The 20,645-nt window shown below is 34.3% G+C and overlaps 1 protein-coding gene and 1 long non-coding RNA gene across 2 annotated transcripts in view; both read right to left on the reverse strand.

Moving 5' to 3' along the window:
* LOC143445778 (uncharacterized) overlaps positions 1 to 20,645 on the reverse strand; it is a 69,978-nt gene that overhangs the window by 8,679 nt on the left and 40,654 nt on the right. The window lies entirely within an intron of this gene.
* Positions 3,960 to 4,553, reverse strand: LOC143445784 (uncharacterized). Its single transcript, XR_013113864.1, has 2 exons — positions 4,413 to 4,553; positions 3,960 to 4,296 (listed from the first exon to the last, which is right to left on the reverse strand). It is a non-coding gene; the product is annotated as an uncharacterized LOC143445784 (long non-coding RNA).

Below are 20,645 nucleotides of genomic sequence, written 5' to 3' on the forward strand. Positions count from 1 at the left end.
ATATTTTAATAATAAACATCTCATACTTTTACATTTCACAAACAAATCGTAAGAAAACTGTTACATTTAAACTAAAACAAACTTGTATATTATAATGAAAAGTCCTAGTTAAACTAACAGATTAAACTGAAATTTATCCAAGAAAAAGATCAATGCTGTATGGATAGCAATTATACTACCCAGGTAACAATGCCAGCTTCAAAATACAAAAGAAGCAGTAATAGTATCAAAACATACAACTGCTGCTTCTTCCTGCTAATGCTACTTCCTTGTGTCTATATTTGTATGACTACTATCAGATGCCTCTGGTGGATAAACCACTGTTATATGATGCATTTAACATGGTTAAATATTATTACAATGACATCTTGGCAATACATATCTGTATTCATCTTGTAAATTGCTCATTACTGCACTAAAGTTAAATGTTAAAATGGTCACTATTTCTATTTGCAACATGCAGTAGTGATATACCATATATATGCAAACTAACTCAACATTAGGTTGTATGCACTAAATGTGTTTGGAACTATTGGACTATTAACAACCCACTATTTTCCGGATGTTAAATACACAATCGCAACAATGGGACTAACACTTTTTAGCTTTCCAAAAATTCCAAGTAATGTCAAATAGTCCTTTTGACATTACTTGGAATTTTAGTTTTTTGTTGAAATATGACGTCATAGCTTTTAATTAAGCAAACTCAAGTATGTCGCAATAAATTTAACTTTACAGTTTATGATTGGTGGGACTAATATCAGCTTCAGTGTATAACAAATGTCCAATTGCTTCTCATTGCTAATTATTTTACTTGGAAATGAGCAATGCACTCATTTAAAAAGTTTATATCATACAATATATATGCTGATGAAATATGTAATACGCTGCATCAAAAGTTAAGCATCACAGCAGTTATATTTTAGCACAAAATAATTGCATTTATCTTATAATTGATCTTTACAACACGAAGTTAAGAAGAATATTCTTTCTGCCAGTAACATAAATTTATAATAAGTACTTACCTGAAATGTGACACCCCACATATTTTTGGTGCAAAAATAACGACCAAATCTTTTCCTCATAATTACAAGGTTAAAGGTAAAGGTGGATCCAATGCTTGATTCCAAATGTCTATTGATAAGGAATTACGGTTTCTCATTGTGTTAAGTCAACAGCAATAATGGAAGCAGAGTGCTCTCATTATCACTTTACTCAGTGATAATTCAACTCAACGGTCTGTGAGACTGTGATGCTATTTTGGTTCAAGAATAGAAAAATCAATTTTAAAGTTTAAAATAAATTCAATGAAACTGAATCAATTATTTATATTATTCAGTGACAAAGAAATTATCCAAAGTCCAAATTCAAAATAGCTTCTTACTTGAATAAAACACTGCCAAGGAGCAGAAATTCCCTAGTGCTCAAGTGTTTAAGTTTCAGTGTTAGATAAATCTATAGTTACAAGTGGTAACCTAGGTATACACTAGAGAATGATTAAAATTTGTAGTCAATCGTATAGACATTTGGCTAGCCGTGGCACATCTGAGTAGTCTGAACAAAAGCATGCGTTGTTCATGGTTTGGTAATCTCTATCTTCAGACTAAGGAAATTCTTTGCTCAGTCTTTGATTCTTCATCGCTTGAGGCCCTGTTTTCTAAGCTAACCTTTGTGCGTTGCACAAAGAACATTCTAACGATAGCACAAGGTACTTGCAATCAAGAGCTTATTTTTATGGCTGTCACTACTTCACCGGAAAAAATCGTGCGTTTGAAGCTATTTTTCACAGTTCCTTGTTAATCTAACTTTAATTTTATAACATAGTAGCATAAAATAAACCTACATTTACTTTCTAATATAAACTTAACTCAAACAAAACCTGAAATAGCTAAAATCAACTTTATGCAATTTACCCATTTTCCTAACCTAACCGCCTATATTTAACAACAGGCTGCATGACCCATATAGGGTGGAATAGTAACTTGGTATTTTAATTGCATTCGCTCTGTAACTGCAGTTTCGTAAAATGCTGGGAGTGCCATTGTGCAGGGATTAAAACCAAGAACCGGTGCAAACTGATCTTGCTCGTACGTAAAAATTCCCGATTTTGAGAATGAATTTTAAAAGCCACAAGAAGATGTGGCGCCCTAGAGCAAAACATTCAAATACAAATGATATGGTTTAGTGACACAATCTTTTTATCCTTGGTCTGAGAAAAATCTTCGACACAACTTAAACTCGGTATATGACGGGAAAGAATATATGATGTTGTAATGAAAAGTGGTATATGGTACCTTAACCTGTAAGGTTTACCCACCTCACTACAATGGTTACACAACAATGACAACTGTATATTCTGATTATATTTGAAGCTTCATTGAACGAATACATCAAGATAAAACATTGGGACAGCTACATAATAAAGTCGACCACTTTCTAGGGTTAACTTAGTAGACTGTAACGCATTGAACAACTATGAACAACAACACACGCAATGCAGGCATGCACGACATTTTTGCCACCACTTAATACGATAAGCAGAGAGTAATTGATTACGTAACGTAATGCTTTGCCGATTTCCGTAAACAAAACAGTATTCTATGCGGAATTCTATTTGCAGGTAATCTTATCATATCATTACAATGTGATAGACAGACGGTGCTAACTTTTTATGCCGTCATAAAAATTTCCCTGGTTTTGAAAATGATTTTGGAGCTGTAAGAAGATGTAGCGCCAACGATCAAAAAATAAAACACTTTGATATAACTCAGCAATGATTCGTCATCGCTTGAGCCCCGGTTACCAAGTTCGTCCTGCTTGGTTTTGCTTCGCTACCGAGCGGGTCAATGACAAGGTTTTGAGCAACACTAATGGCACAGCATGTTTTGAAATATTTCCGCGTGTTTTGTAAGAAAATTGTGAGTTGAAAAGTTGGTCACAGGATATTTTTTTCAATGAATATTATAGTAATAGACAGTTCATAGTTATGTGACCCTTTCTGCAGCTGGCTGGTTACAGCAAAAAGATGTGATCGACTCATACTTCGAAGGTTGTGAAAAGTCGTACATTTACTGATCACTTAACTTTCTATCAGCGAGCACGAGCAAATGAAATAAACCAAACGCAATAATTAGAAAAAACTCTTAAAGATTTCATTACAAAGGACTGCACTATTCAAAGAACTCGACGAACCCACGACGAATCAAACTAATTTCAATTAGAAAGTGATTTATAGCATTAATTCATAAAAATTAATCTATTCATACAATGATTGCACGTTATAGTTATAAAACACGTAAGACTTGAATATTAAAATGAAATTATGCTGATAAAAACTCTATCGTCCATTATTTCGATATTAATCATAGAGAGCATAAACAAAAGCATAAGGCTAAACACTGTTACAGCACAATATAAAACACAAACTATTAATTACTAATTAATAGACGAAAAATGGAAAAAGTTGTTAAGTACAATGGCGCTATAGCGACGAACGCGACCAATACATACACAGAGAAGATAAAATGAATTAACCTGCCGCGTTAGTGGTGCAAGATTTCACAACACCAGTAAAAACACGTCCAAAAACAATGTAAGTGCTATCTCCTTATTATAAACGATATACGCAGTCATATAACATTGAGCACTACAGCGGCATGTAAAAGGTTGAGATGCTGAACAGTGAAGGATTTTCACTTTGACTGGTTATGACAATCATTTCATGCACGTTGGAATGTTAGGTTTAAAAACGTATTTCTCCAGTCTTTATGTGTTACATCACAATACATTGATGGCACCAGGCCAAGTAAGATAGCGGTTTACCACCTGGCGTTTAAGAGTGGTTTCGGAAAGATGCCAAAAATAGAACGAATCGCTGTTAAAAAATTTCAATGATTTGTTTCAAAAAAATAAAATTTTCATGTTTTGACAACAATATTTACGTAAAAATGCTTGAGGTAAAATGCATGAAATATTCCACGTAACGCGAGTACAAACTATGTTGATCACAAAAGTAGTCTGATTGAAAGCATTCAAGATAAAATAGAAACAGTTCACAGGATGAACTTCATAGTTTACAACTGCACTGTAGCAATTTAAAAAAAACAACGATAGATAATAATGGGGTACAAGACAAAACAATCAATGCAGCATTTATCGAAAAATATTTCCAAGAAATTATGTAATGAAAACTACCGAAGAAATAATAGAAATATATAAGCTCTGGTAAGTCAATTTCTATGAGTTGTTGATTTCATCATAAGGCCCTTCAACATTTTTATATCTTCTTGAGTTTTTCTGTTGTCCAAGATTGTGAAACAAGGTTTAATAGAAATATAATTTTGAAATCATATTTCTACTTCAGGTTTGATTTTTATGAATTAGTTCAACGACTTCAGTTTAATTTTTCTCACCTCAGTATGAGCACGTGGAGTAGTGATGACGTCATCATAAGCACCTTCAATATTCTCATATCTTCTTGAACTACTTGATGCATGTCCTTGATTGTTCGACTCAGCACTGGATTCCTCTCCATTCACGACAATGTAACCTGCATTGTCTGCGTAATAAAGTGTTCAGTTGGTCAAATTTTACTTTAGTTTGATGTTATTTCTATGTTACAGTATTTGTTCCCTCCACCATAAACATCATGCTGTGGTATTAAGCTGTTATTTGTAAAAGCAAAAAAGTATAAAAGAAAAACATAAAAAAACTGTCAGGTCATAGACATGAAAAGCAAAATTGAGCAAATATTGATAAACCCTACATTATCAATATTATCGTCTTGTATATTTTTCGCCATCAACCTTGTGGAAAAAAATTACGACGCCATTCTAGATACAGCACAATAAAAACATGCTCACATGCAATTAAGGAAGTGGAAAAGGAGCTTACTAAACACAAAGTGTACATTTGTCGCTGCTTTGCAAAGGTGAAGATGTTAGTATGTTATTTGGTGTGCCCACAATAAACCTTATACTTCATACTGCTGTGGTATTAAGCTGTAATTTGTCTAATACAGAAAAATTGTAAATAAGATGATTTACCAGTTTCTGGCTGGGAATTTGAAACTCTGTTTCTCTGCAAAATTCAAACAAAGTAAGATTCAAGCAGCTGCAATCAATGCTGCTGCGTTACATTTAAAATAAAACAGGAATTACCAAGTGACCAGTTGTGCTTCCATTAACCGCAAGATATCCATTTTCATCTACACATTTATAAACGCAAAAAATAGTTTATAGTTCTTACAAAAACAGTCATGACATTTTGAAACTCATAAACCTATGCAACGTTACTGTATAGACAATATATTTAGACATACCTTCAACTGGACCAACTACTTCATATTTTCTTTGGTTATCTGAGTTTATCTGCGATGAATATATTTTACAACTTTAATTTGATTTCAAACTACACACAAGCTATTTTCCATATAATGAATTGATAAGATTTCAATTTTCATTGTCACACTGCAAGTCTTGCTTACTTGGGTTGAATCATTTGCAGAAAATTCAATGTAACCGGGTTGATCTGGAAAAATTAAAAAGGTCAGTTGTTAAAAAAATACAAAGACAAAATTTAAATAGTAGTGCAAACTCTAATCACAAAAATACTGCTATTTCAATGCTCTTAAACAAGGCAAGAATATCGTTCAAACTTAAGTTGCAAATAACAAGCGATTGTGATGTGTTATTATGCTTTTAAATGTAACATTCTCATCCAACTAACACTTGTTACAACTAAAAAATCTTTATTGCCATGTTCTAAATTGTGAAATCAATGTGTACCAAAAACAATCGAATGTTTCAAAACCTACTCAAGCGAACTGGATATTAAGTTTTATTTCAGCAACACTAATTAAACAAAATTACTTAGATTTCTGGCACTGAACTGTCATTTACAAACTCAATTAGCCTATTGTGTAGTCTGCTTTATTAGAATTTTTTCATAAAAACACACGAAGCATTATTTCACCTGTTACGACGTGATCTCTGCTGCCAGTAGGATACAATTCATTGGGCTGACTTCCTTCTGCACAACAATAATACAGTGATAAGAGTTTGTAATTTTATACCGACAAGTTTAGAAAATATTTTTAAAAAAACACTTAACATTAAAGATATTTACAAACTGAACATTGAGACAAAAAACAATTCCAAAAGATTTTAAAAATAAATTACAAGACTTCAAGAAGTTTGTCAAAACATTTTACAAGTAACAACGTACATTTAAGATAGCCACAAACTACAGATGGAGACAATATAGAAAGAATACTGGAACATAAATATAAAACCTAAGTTCCAAGTAAGTCAGTTTCAACAAAAATAATCAAGCAAATCCAAAAAATAAACAAACTTTTCCCCTGAGATCCACTTCTCCATCTATAAACACCATAACCAGCTGCACATAAAATGACCATCACAACACCAGCAATAATCCCAGCAATTGCACCAGTGGAGAGACCAGGAGTGCCAGGTGGCTCCCCATTGCCATCTGTATTGTCCACAACTTCAATGTCAAAAAGTAAAACACTATTTGGAAATAAAGTGCTGCTTGAAGATTTCACGGTGAGCTCGTATCTTCCATTGTCTGAATTTGTTACCTGTAAAATTTTTAGAGGTCAAACTTTTAAGGTAAATTAATTATTTTTTATTTAATGAAAATTGTTATTATGCAAAGCAATTAAATATTATCAACATAATAATGATGGCAATCTTTATTACAATACAAAAATCATTTATCAGAACGAAAATAAACATATTCTATAAAACATATAGTTAAACATTACTGGCATAAATATTAATCAAGTACTTAAACGTAAAATGCTCCAAAGGTTTGAGGCCTTTGTGAAGGATTTTAATAAGGTCTATTTTGAAAATTTCGGAACATTTGTTCGTATCTTACATCAGAAACACAGCAAAAACAGTATGTTTAAATTTCTATATACACCTCTAATGCAAATCTTAGCCTAGCTATTGGTTGCTAAATATCAAAGAAATGGTCTCCAAATAGAAGGCCGCATAACAATCGAGTCTTTCTCAAATTTTAATGACCCGGTTTTAAACTATCTTGGTGCAAAATTTAAGGCAATCAACACAAATCCAAGAATTTCTTATCTGTGTGTCATCCTTACTTTACATAAATGTTATTCCAATTACTTACTTGTGTTCGGGTGAATGTGAAAGTTTGTTGGCCTTGGTCACCAGTTGATTCTATAGTCATTGAACCATCACTTGCCACTGATGATCCTGGTGAATAAATTTGTCAACTTAATTAATAAAGAGACCTAGCAGTCACTAATCGAGTGTAAACTAATAGTAAATCAATTAAAGAACGACTGTGGAAAAGTTTTCACTTAAACCTTTTCAGGAAGTGATAAATGCGAAGAGTTTAGTACTCCACAGCAGAACTTGCCTTTTGCCGTATATCGCTTGGTCCCAGTTAAAACTCCATCATTTTAAGTTTGTCTAAGTTGTATTCCCTTCCCAACTTTTTTTCTTCAATTGAGTGGAATACTTTGCCTAAGCTAATCAGACTTCAAAATATTTGGCAAACTTTTAATCTGCTACAACTAAGTTTCAGTTGTTTTGTTTTTCACTTACATTGCATTCTTTGCATAATCGTGATTTAATAATGTGAATATAATGATTTGTAACATAATCTCATCATAGCGCAACAAAAAAATTGATTTAGCTTTGGACAATATTGCTCCTTTAAAGTTTAAATCAGGAATAGGCAACCTTTGTAAACTCAAAAGCCTAAAAGGGGGTTGAGATATTTCAAGGTGACCAGGTCAAACATTTATGTTGTCAGAATTAGTTTGTGCCGTTATTTGGTCCCATATTGGTGTTCCTTTGACCTGACAAAGTTTCATTGGTAGCAATATCAATGCAGTAAAACAAACTTTTTTCAATCAGCTTGAAAACCGGTTTTCTTTTAATTTTACAATCGTCTAATCACACTTAATAGTAGCTTGGTTATTCAAGTATCAATAAGGATTTACTTTTTGTTTATGGTACCTTAAAAATTAAACGCTAGCTAAAACATAATTGTGTGCATTATATTGAAATATAGTGGCAATATTTCATGAAGTATTATTCTTCGGTGAAATTGCTTTAAGTAGAATGATTTGAATTTTGATATTTTTCCAAAAACCTAAACTGAGACTGCTTTACAGAAACGTCTCGCATGCTGCACAATATCGTTTGGCAAGCAGCAATTGGTCAATCTCATTTCGCTAAGATTCAGCTTTTACAGAAGAGTTTTCAAGTTTGCGCAGGGCTGTGCATATTAAATTATAAGACTGCCGATAACGGAACTATCATGTTTTCAACTGGCATCTTAAAAACTCTTTAAGAAATTCAGCTTTATAAAACGAAGAAATTAAATGACCATAGAAATCAAGTGAAAACTTGCCATTTTTGCTCAATGATACAAATTGGGAGTTTGGATTTGAGAAAAACACAACAGAGCAGATTCCAGTTTCATTCAAATTCCAATTACAAGTTGGAATGCTATCATCCTGTGTTGCAGCATCTGGAAATACAAACATTAGTTTTATTGGGCAAGATCATTAAAGTTTAGATACTTAAGAGTGGTTTGTCAAAAAATCCTGTTTTTCAAAATATTCACATTATTTTTTGCAAAACTTTAAATTAGAAGTATCATTTTTATTGCAGATGTTACACATGGATATAATTAATGTAAACTTACGTATGTATCTAATTTGATTTTCTAAACATCACTAACTCAAACCAATCACAAAGCAACCCATGGATAGAAAAAATGTCCAAGTTCGTTTATTAAAAGCAGATATGAGTGCAATATCAGCAATAATTATCAAGAAGGTTTAATGATCAAAATATAGAGCATGTAAACATGTTTTGAAAGAATTGAAATTCATTTGTTCGATTCAAATAAAGTATTTAATTAAAGGATAGTGGTTGAATTGTTGGTGCTACTGTGCATGCTAATTCCAATTTTGTATATTTATTATTTACACTACCAGCCACTACGAGTGAATCAAATCATAAAACAAAATACACAATCGAAATATTTTTTACAGCAACATCATTTCACGAACATTCTAACACTTCAGTAGAACTCACATATAACATTCAGGTAAATAGTTGCATTAAAGCTTTAAATTGGTCGAATATGTTGCTGACATAACCACCAGGGTTACGGGTGAAAACAATTTCCAAGAAAGAATTGCAAATTTTTTTACATAATTATGACAAATTACTCCAAGCAAAGTATGGTCTGCATGCAACCGACTGTTCATACTCACAAAGAACATCAAGGTATATCGATGAGCTATAAGTTCCAGAGCTATCCATCGTTATACACGAATAATTCCCTGTATCAGAAGGTTTTACAGACAAGGTAATGCTTGGGCCAGTATTGATGATGTTATTTGATTGATAAAATAAATATGTTGTATTAAGCTCGTCGCTGTAACCAATAGTGCAGGAAAAAGTCACATCTTCTCCAACAAAAGACATCATATATCCTCCAGTGCTTGTGACGTTACTTAAAATCACATTGAATTCAGGAATGCCTAAAGAAATTGTGCAAGTTAATGCACCCAAGTACGGATTTTCTCCATTACATTTGACTGTAATGTGTAATAACACTAATAACAAAAAAGTTCTTACGTTGTGCTGGAACCACGGTGATGGTTTCATTATTGCTTGATTTTGAACCAACTTCATTTCCAGCAGTGCAAGAGACCAGACTTGATTGGCCAAGATCATAACTTATGCTGCAACCACTGACTGAGCTGACTGTGTTTGACTGAGTCATATGAAATGTGAAGTTACAGTTTGCAGGTGGATTTGCTTCACTATATACGCACTGCATGGTGAGATTTTCATCTGATCTCAAAAGATATTCTTCTTTTGCAACTATTGTATATTGAGAAAGCTCAACTTTGTTGGTAACTGTGGCAGGTGCATCTGTAGAATAAGTTGTGAATAAATGTTCCAGGTGCAAGTAGGAGATGGATTTGCTTCACCATATATGCACTGCATGGTGAGATTTTCATCTGATCTCAAAAGATATCCTTCTGTTGCAACTATTGTGTATTGAGAAAGCTCAATTTTGCTGATAACTGTATCAGGTGCATCTATCAATTTGAAAAATGATGTGTTACAATGAATTCAAAACAAACATAAAAAACAATAAAATCATGCTCTTTCTGAGAAGTTTTTAATTGTCTTTAATTTTTCATGGTATTGTTCTAATTTGGAGAACCCACAATGTAGAAAGAGCAAAAATTTATTTTAAACTTCACACAGTTACAATCAAAGCAACGAGTAATCATGCTCATCGTACTCTATTCATTTTCCCTTTTTATAGAAAAAAAGGAATAACTTAAAAAATGATAGAACCAAGTTGCAATATCGTTCATGAAAGCTTAATTGTCTGTCACAAACTTATAAACTTATCAGTAAGTCCACATCAAGTATATTTTCAACAGTGATAAATACTATAATGTCGTCAAACTATACTGTATTGTCGCTTCTGTGTATCTAATATAGTCACCAGTCATGCTAAGCCTTTAGCTGGAGATGGTCAGCACATCAAGTAAAATGGCTCTGACTTGTAGTGCGTGACAACCTCATAGTTTATGCTTGAGCTGGGTAAGCAGTGACTATTTTGTACTATATTGGTTGTCACTGCCTTTGTAAAAGCTGTTTTAACTCAACAAACTTATGATAATTCAGAGGCAACACTGAGCAAAAATGACTTTGTCGTAAATCTCTATTTGCCCATTACTTATTCTTACGTAGAAAAGTTTGATACCTATAACAAGGTCTTGAACACTTTACAACGCTTGCACATCTACCAACAAAAACGAAGTTTTGCAAAAAAACAAAAACTATGTTGTTGCCTGCTTCTTCTTTAAGGTATCAGCAAATGACCGGTGAAAAATTTGCATGTATCCAAGAGATGCACGTTTAAAAATGTTACTTCTTCGTTGTAGTAGCAAATATGTTGTATTAAGCTCATCACTGTAACTAATAGAGCCAATAGCATTTGGTTCTAATGTCTAGCTTTAAGGTATTTCAGCTAAAACAACAAAGAACCAAAGTGATGGTTTCATCATTGCTTGACCTGGAACCAGCTACATTTCCAGCAGTGCAAGAGAACAGACTTGATTGATCAAGATCATAAATGTTTATGCAACCACTGACTGTGTTTGAATGAGTCATGTTAAAATTTTGCAGAGCACAAAAACAGAACACAAATAGAAGTTTTTTCCTATGCAAGGGCAGCTTTTCACAAAAAGTTCCAGTCATCTTAAAACATAGCACCATAGGAACTAAGTAATCTTTTTTAAATGGTTCTTTCATCTTTGTTTAAATGCATCTTACTCCAAAGTTGCATAGAATTTAACGAACACTTTACGGAAGTTGGTGCACATGTTGGTGATTCACGGGTGCAAAAATCTCCTCATAAACGTCTAACATGACCATTGTTTCTTGTAATAATTAGAAAAATGTGTTGGAACAATCACCATCTATGATGCTACTAACTGTCTTTTTCTTAAGGCAAAGGTAGGCTGCTTCCATGCTTCTGGTGCCCCTGTCAATGTGATATTAATTACAGTTGTTGTAAAATACCAATCCATTTATCCTCAGCAAAATGCAGGAAAGACTGGATCGACGATTAGTGACAAGAAGATCAAGATATTGAAGATATAAGCAACTACAGTAATCCAACAATTGAGGTCAAGGCTAATCAACAAGAACTATGGGAAAAAGTTGACTTGTAGACTTATCTTGGTACAGCACTGGCAATATTGAAGACATCTGACATAGGTTAACACTTAAAGACAATTCATTAAAAACGCCTATTTCTAACCTGCTTCGTCGCTTTGTGTAATATTTATTCATATGAACTTAACTAAGTACTTAAGAAAGCAGCTAAAACTGTTCTGGTATGATTGGATCACGAACAAGGAGATTTTCAGAATTGCAAAGTCATAAAAACTCGAATAGATTAGCATAGAACGCCGATTATGCTAAAATGGTCACATATTTTGCTTACATGAGCAGCACCCTATAACTATAGCAATAACTTGGATGGTATTGGCAAAAATTGAAAGATCAGACTATCTATCAGACCAAATACTACCTGGTGAAGATAACTAAGCAAAAGGACGGACGGACGTCAACATCGGTTGGACTGATTGTGAAAGAAATGCAAAATGTTGTGAGCTATAGAGGAAACTTGTCAAATTATTTTCTTATAGGAAAAAGAGGCCCTAAGCCCAATTATACTTGAAAAGATTACCAAGAAAGAACAGTTAATGTTACACATTTAATTTGCCAGTTAAAAATTTAACATAGATTATTACCTAAACCATTAATTTCTGTTTGGTTTGTTAAACCATCTTTAGAATTGTCAGCATGTTGTCACTTTTTTGCATATATTTGTCTACAGTTGGCAAAATTATTACTGTCATGCTATCAATTTTGTTCTGTTCATTTCTTGTCTGTTTAAAGCATTATATTTATAGTTGGTACAATCTAAAGTAAAATTAAATGATATCGTTGTTATCCTAAATTATCTTTTACTCACATAATACATTCAGTGTAGATTCTGATGATCTTCCGCTTGCAGGATAGAGATCAGTATAAGGAGTGACAGCCTGACATGAGACTGTTTTGTTGTTGTCACTTCTTTGTAATGAAGACAATATGAATGGCTCTCCCTTTGTAAAATTGTTGTCATGTTACAAAAATAGACCTGTAAATACAAGGTCATAAAATTGATTCACCTGTGTCCTATTGTAGTTCTTTCCGCCAATATAAAATGTCGAAGTATTTCCAGCAGGAATGACATCATCATAATTACAAGTCAAAGTCAAATCATTGCCTTCAATCACAGTCAGTTTATTGCCTTTAATTGAACTGCTTGAAAGGGATACACTGGGTGCTGGATAAAACACAATGCTACATTGAGTAATGAGTGTAAACAGCTTTCATTACTTATGGCTAGCTTATCACATGAACGTTTTTGACAACAAAAATAATTAGTTACCTGTCCAACATTGCAGATTTTTCTGACCACTCCATTCTGCTGATTCCAGACAAGTAGTGTCACTAGATGTCAGCATTGTACCATTTGAATAAAACAAGTCTCCTCCGTTAGAACAAGCAAACTTTCCTGGTGAGTTGAATATCCTGGAAGTTGCATCCACAATAACATCATATGGAAGTGAGGAGTTGCAATCTGCGGCAAATTGCACATCTATTAGTATCAAGTGTATAAAGTAGCATAATTAAGTAGGCCTACTTTATACTACCATGTTAGTGCAATTGTTTCGGCCCAAGCGACATACAACTGATGTTTTAGTTAAAAAGCAAAAGATATTATAATATATAATAAACATAAATTGCGTTGAATCAATTTTATGTTATTAAAAAATGAGAGAAAACCAATTTTTATTATGCAAAGACTACATCATTTTGTAGTCGTGCATATAAATTTCGTACAAATTATTTGAAGCACTTTAGTACCAAAGCTTATGATATTTCATGATTGAAAACATTTTCTCTTTGTACTATCTACTTACTTTCCAAACAAAGAATCAAACAGCTTATAGGTTAAGCTTGGACATTTTTTAAGACTACCTGTTTACCAACAATTGTATTGAATTTAACAAAGATAATAACAAATGAATAGCTTGTAGCTCCATAAAGTATTGGGTCTCATATAAACTACATCTGTTGAATAATGCTTGTTTATGGTTTTAAAAATTCTACTGTTCCTGGATGTAATAGCTGTTAAGTGTTAAATGCTTTAAACTAAGATTACCTTTTATTTCAAAAAACATATTTAATTTAACAATGCTTTTAACAGATAAGCAGCGTAGTAACAGAATATTGCAACTTCGATGTTGAATAACTGATTGATTGCTATTGATCAACTGATTAATGGACCAACAGTTTCATGCACTTAGCAATTTTCAAGTGATCCAATTTGAAACACTTGAAACCAATTTTGAGCTATTGTTTTGCCATTCTAATGGTTTAATATATAACAACAATGACACTTTTAAATATAGGTAAGATAACGAATTATGGCAAGAATCAACAACAATATGGATTTAAAAATTATACTGTTCCTGGATGTAATAGCAGTGTAATGTTAATTATAGTCACAGAATATTGCAACCTCGATACCGTGTGAAAACTTCATCATGTTTTTATCTATGAATAGGAGCATTGTTGGTTCAATTGACATCGACAACTTCCTCCTAACATGGAAGAATTGTTTGCTCGTTTGATCGGCAACTTGGCATAAATTAACTTTTTCATAAATAATTTCAGGAATATTCGAATAAGATAGTCGTCTACAACAATATAATTGTTTTGCTAGTTATCTGAACTGCTTATTAATGTCAGGTTATTAAACAGGAAAAAGTTTTACTTATGAAAGGAATCCTGCAAGTAAAATGAAATGATGGACAGATGACATTAAATAATATAAAACAATCTAAATATATTATTCTGGAATGAGCGTGCCACACCTCTTATATTAAGTACAATGGATTGTGAATCGACACTAGAACCACTAAGTTGAACCAAATACCCATCTTCTTCAGCTTTCAGTCGTGCAATGGTGAGTTGTGTGGTGAAGCTTGATACTGACGTAGCAACTGCACTGTTGGAGATAAGTGACACGTTACATCACTGAGGTACCACAGTTCAATTGAAGTCATTTTATAATAAATAATCTTATAATAAATAATATAATCATTACATCAACATCACTTATTTAAGGTTTATTCAACAATTTCTACGTTTGCAAGTCTGTGTAAAGAAATATTAATAACTAACGAATATGCATATTGCGGATAAAATCAACGAAATAACATAACACTGGAAACGTTTTGAGATAAACTTTTATGAATTTTTATGCAACGTATATTAAGCTGTCAACGAAAAGCTGACTAGTACTCTGCTGTAGAAAAGCTAAAAATGTTAAAATGTATTTGAATAAAAATTGTTATAATATATTCATAATAAAAATCAAGTTGAAAAAGAATTTCAAAGAGTTTCATCACCCGTCCATCTAAACATCAACCCATATAGTCACCTGATATTTATACGACTGGAGTAGATGGAAGATCCGACAGCGCTAACAACATCAGGGTATGGGACATATCCTGCTTGCGCAACCTGAACCTGTAAGTTAGTTAAAATATCAAAATATTATAGGATAGTATAGAAAAACACAACAAACAAAACCATAGTAGTTTGTAGTCAAAATTTGGTTATAAATAAGCACATACTCCACTAAGTCTCCAGTCAACAATCAAGTTTCCTCCTGATGAGATCACCGATGGTGGTGAAACTGTAGCAGTGATAACCACAGTGGAGTCGGTTGCTTGTACAGGGTATGGTGTAGTGAGTGGGGATATGCTTTGTCCTTGTATCAGCAGTGTAAATCGTAGAAGTGCTGGAAAATGAACGTTACAACATTTAACACACAACTTACGGAATTTGCAACAATGAACATTTTCAATATGCCACAGCTATTCATGTTTTTGCTAATCACGGTGGAATGCATTTGTACCAATAATATGAAATTATGTCGAAAGTTCAAAGCTTAGAATATGTTAGAGATAGAAATATTAGCGAATTAAGAGATTTGCAGAAATTAGTAAAAGTTGCAAATTACTTCCTGTTGTTACCTGACGCAAACAAAATCGGGCTGAACATTTCCGTCAGTGGCCACAAGCGCTGTTAATGTCAAACTTATTACAAATCAAGTCGCTATAAAACAATGTTGATTCCATTACCAGCAACGGTGTAACCTAAAAACTGTAAATGCCTTGATATTAAATTGTTTTAGACAATGCTTCAATTGCTCTTACGCATATATTACGTCCTATCCATATGTCCATATATAAGCACAGCTGTTTGTAGAATAACTGCAAGTGTAAAGTATAAACCATGATATTAATTTTATATGCAGTGGTTGTAGTTACTTTGCTTTGTTAAATATTATAAAAGTAAATTCTTATGAGAGTTAGTACAGAACACTGCTTAAAATGAGTTGATGAAAATTATTTCCTGTTGTTTGATTTTTCAAAGCTCTGTCATATACCTTTTAAGTATTGGTGATTGTTGTTATTTAACAATTTAAAATACTACAAATTAGCAAAGAAATCATAAAGTATCAAGTGTTAGGTCAATGCGTTGTATTTAATAAATAAAAATTAAACCAATACAATACTACACTGATAGTTCAAAAAAGTGTTAAATGCATCTTTAACTGATAAGCTTAATGGTAGATTTTTTTGCATATTTTATCATCTAATGTTGTGCTTTGGCTCACAGTTGAAATATTTAATCGTTTATTTCTACAAGAAACTTGACATCAAGTATAATCTAACACACATTAGTGTTGTGACAAATATACACAATTGTAAGCATGAGTGATCAATGTTAGGTATAATATAGGTATAATATGGTATAAATATCGTTGTACTGCTTCCATTCTCAAAAGCTTTATCTTTTAAATAAATGTATTAGCTGTTAATTTGTGGGAAGTTTGGCATTGGCTGACAAATACTGCTAAACAAACAATAGTTAATCAAAGCTAGCCGATCCTTAAACAACATGAAATCCACATAATTTAATCTTCAAGCCACATATACTGTACAAACAAACAAGTTGACTATGATCACAACTATACTTATACTCAGCAAGTAAATTTTTTTTTCTAAATGTTACATTATATTTTATAACAATTACACATATCAAAAACTTTTTTTTTTTCAATTAGTTACAAATTGACAATGATTGTAAATTATGCAAAAAATTTATATAGTTCAAGTTTTCTTTGATCACTCTCAAAATTTTGATTTAGAACTTCATTTCTAAAAAACAATTTATTTCGTGCTCTCATTACTGTATGTTGTCATCTTCACTTATCAAAATCACTAACACATAAGCTGTTTTGTATGTTTAACAAGCTACGTACCATTTTAAAGCCAACCAAATAACGAGAAGTTTTGTTGTTTCATTTTTGTTTCGTTGCTTTTTGTAAAATACAAGATTCGATGCAAATCTGGATGTAAGACTTTGATTGAGGGAATAACAAAACTGGTCACTAAACAAACTTGAAAACATTGTCTGCAAAATTTCCATGCACCTTTTCAATTATGTGAAAAATTATGATATGTAATTGTGAGCAAAATGTTATAATTCACCAGTAAAGTTGTTAACTATGTGGAAAGTTTTGTTTGCTGAAATACTTCGAATAATTACATTCGAATAAGTACCGGTGCATGTTGAATTTGGACTGAAAGACACTGTACTTCTTTTCGTCTGAACAAAACTAAAAGGGAAGAATAAAGCGAATATGCCAGTGGTTCTTAAACTGGGGGGCGTGTAACATTCATAAGGGGGGCGCGAGAGATGACAAACTGTCTATTATATGAGCTAGCCTATGTCTAAACATGCTTTCTTGACTTTCGCTATAGGTTCATTTTTACTAAAATTTTGAAGTGTGTCACGATGGCAATTTTATTTTTGAAATTTGGATTCTGAAATACGTCAATTGTTACGTCATAATATTTGGTGTCTCTCCGCATTGAAGCGTATTGTTTTCCTTTACTCATTCACGCAATCCTAGCTCGACTAACTGTTCTCTTGTGTTCTCTTTTAGCGGTGACCTGTTTTTTCTCACAACGGGGGGCGGCGTAACAAGAAAAACTTTTACAAATGTATCACTTGTAGAAATACTTAACTTACACTAAATGCATTTTCTTTAGTTTTACAATAATGATGTATACAGGAAACCAGATGTTTTTGCTACTAACCTGTAAATATCCGATCAGTTTACGACGTATACTTTTCAAGTCATTAACGATTGAAAATTTGTGTGCAGTGTCGGCCACACATAATAAAAATAGTATTGTCGTGTCATAACCTTGAAACTCAAACACTAAATTCGAGCAACTTAGGCTTTATTAAAACAGAATTGAACAGACCTAAAACAAATAGAATCAGTTAGGCGAAACGTGACAGCTATATAACATTTATATATGTGAACTTATACTATTAAGCAGCCGACCCACCGACACTGCGCTTGCTACTGAAATGACGTTCTACAGTTCTATTTAAGGCGGCGAAGCAATTAAGGCGTGAGGCAAGGCGTAAACAATTAAGGCGTGAGGCAAGGCGTAAACAAAGGAATGTTAATACATTGGAATGTCACCACATTCTCCCCCGGTTAAATAATTATTAAGTATTAATAATAATAAGTAATTACAATGTTTGAAAAAACTACAAAGTCCATTCGCCATATCTTTGTGGAGGTCTTCTCTCTCTCGTGGAGCGCCGCGGGGTTTGTGAATCAGTCTCCACGGAAGACGTTTCCTGGTCTCCATCGTTTCGAATGTCAGTTTCTGTTCGCACACCGTCACCAGTGCCTGTAGGCAAACGTAATTCCGGTTGACGTAACGGTGGAGTGACATCCGACGCTGTGGCTTCCTCAATGTCATCGTCAGCTGGGTTTGCTTGTGGGCAAGGTGCAAGGCCGGAAGTCGACACCGTACTCTCCCTTCCATTTGGATATTTAACTCGTGCGAAGGTGGGGTTCACCATCATTAATTCGACAGGATCGCAGACGGGATCGCCCTTGTTTCGCACAAATCGACGCAGCAGCACGGTTCCTTGGTTCAGCAACCACGTAGGCATCGAGCTTCCCAGAGTCACCCGTCTTGGAAAAGGAAACATTCTTTCATGTGGGGTTTCATTAGTGGCCGTACACAACAACGACCTAATTCCGTGTAGGGCTTGAGGGAGAACACGTTCCCAATGTTCTTCTGAGGTTTTGTAGGAGGACAAGAGGAGTTTTATAGTTCTCCAAATCGTTTGATTGGCTCTTTCGCATTGCGAGTTCCCTTGAGGATGATACGGAGTAGAATAACTTGTCGCAATTCCTCGAGCCATTAAGAAATCTTTAAGTTCCCGACTCATGAAGCTGGATCCTCGATCACTATGTATGTATGCCGGAAAACCAAACAAGCAGAAGAGGTCGGAGAGACAATCGATAACTGTGTCTGAAGACATATTCTTGCAAGGATAAACAAAAGGATAACGACTAAATTCATCAAGAATTACTAATAGATATGGCTTCGTCCCTTTAACGGGTCCTTTGAAGTCCATACTCAAACGTTCCCACGGGTGAGTAGCTTTGATGAGTGTCTCAGGCGGTCTTTTAAAAAAGCGGGGTTTAACCTCGGCGCAAACACGACAAGACTTACAAGCGGTTCTTGCTTCCTCGCTAGTGTATGGAAGGTTTCGAACACGGATGAAATGATAGAGTCGAGCGTAGCCTGGATGTCCGAGGGAATCATGAAGCGATGACAAGTCTTTTAGGCAATCCACCGTGGCACAAACTCTTGAAAGGGCGTCGGGGACAACATTTTCCTTCCCTGGCCTGTGGCGAATTTCATAGTGGAAAGGACTCAGTTCTAGACGCCACATCAGTATTTTTTTGTTTTTGATTTTTCCTTTGTTGGTTTTACTGAACATAAAGGAAACCGACCGTTGGTCCGTTACCAATGTAAAGGTTCTCCCTTTTAGGTAATGGGCCCATTTACGGACCGCTTCTATGATAGCAGTAGCTTCTTTCTCAATAGAAGGATAACGTCGTTCACATTTACTGAGCGTCCGAGACATAAACGCCACTGGGCGCCCTCCTTGTGACAAAGTGGCTGCAACGGCGTAGTCGGATGCATCGCACTCAACCTCGAACGGCAGATCTTCAGAGATACTACTGAGACTAGCTTTAACAATTTCTTCTTTTAACTCGGCAAAAGCATTTGACGCCTTAGCGTTCAAAGGGAAATCGGTAGCCTTAAAAAGGGGGCCAGCTTTTCCGGAAAAGTTCTCGATCCATTTGGAATAGTATGCAAACATGCCACAAATTCTTTTAAGTTCCCGGGGGGATTTCGGTGGAGGCATGTCAAGTAGCGGGCGGAGTCTTTCGGGGTCCGGCTTCACTTGATTGTGGGATATCTGGTACCCAAGCAGGTTTATGGTTTGCTGACGCAGTTTTGACTTCTCTTCGTTGAAAGTTAATCCAGTAAGCTTCGCGGCATTTAGTAAAGCTTCTAAATTTTGATCGTGTTCTTCTATCGTCGCGCCAGTAACTGTTACGTCGTCCAACTATGCAAATACCTTTTTTAGCTTATGACGTCGGATGAAATCGTCAATCACTCTTTGAAAAGCGGCCACACCGTTTGTAACACCAAAGGGAAGTCTTTTGTACTGATACAGGCAACCCAAAGCTTCAAACGCAGTGAATGGGCGTTCCTCCGCTCGAATCGGTACCTGGTGGTAGGCCGACCGTAGATCGAGTGAGCTATAGTATCTGTCCTTTCCAACCTTGTTGACAATGTCCTCGATGCGTGGAAGCGGGTAAGTATCGAGCAAAGTGAAGCGATTGACAGTTTGCGAGTAGTCGACCACCAAACGACATTTTTCTCGGTTTCGCACCACTAGTAATTGAGCTCTCCAAGGCGATTTCGACGGCTCAATGATGTCTTCGGAAATTAATCTTTTAATTTCGGCTTTTATGAAGGCGGAGTCTTCCCTCGAGTAGGAACGCGT

The sequence above is a fragment of the Clavelina lepadiformis genome, chromosome 2, assembly GCF_947623445.1.
Source record: "Clavelina lepadiformis chromosome 2, kaClaLepa1.1, whole genome shotgun sequence".
Lineage (NCBI taxonomy): Eukaryota > Metazoa > Chordata > Ascidiacea > Aplousobranchia > Clavelinidae > Clavelina > Clavelina lepadiformis.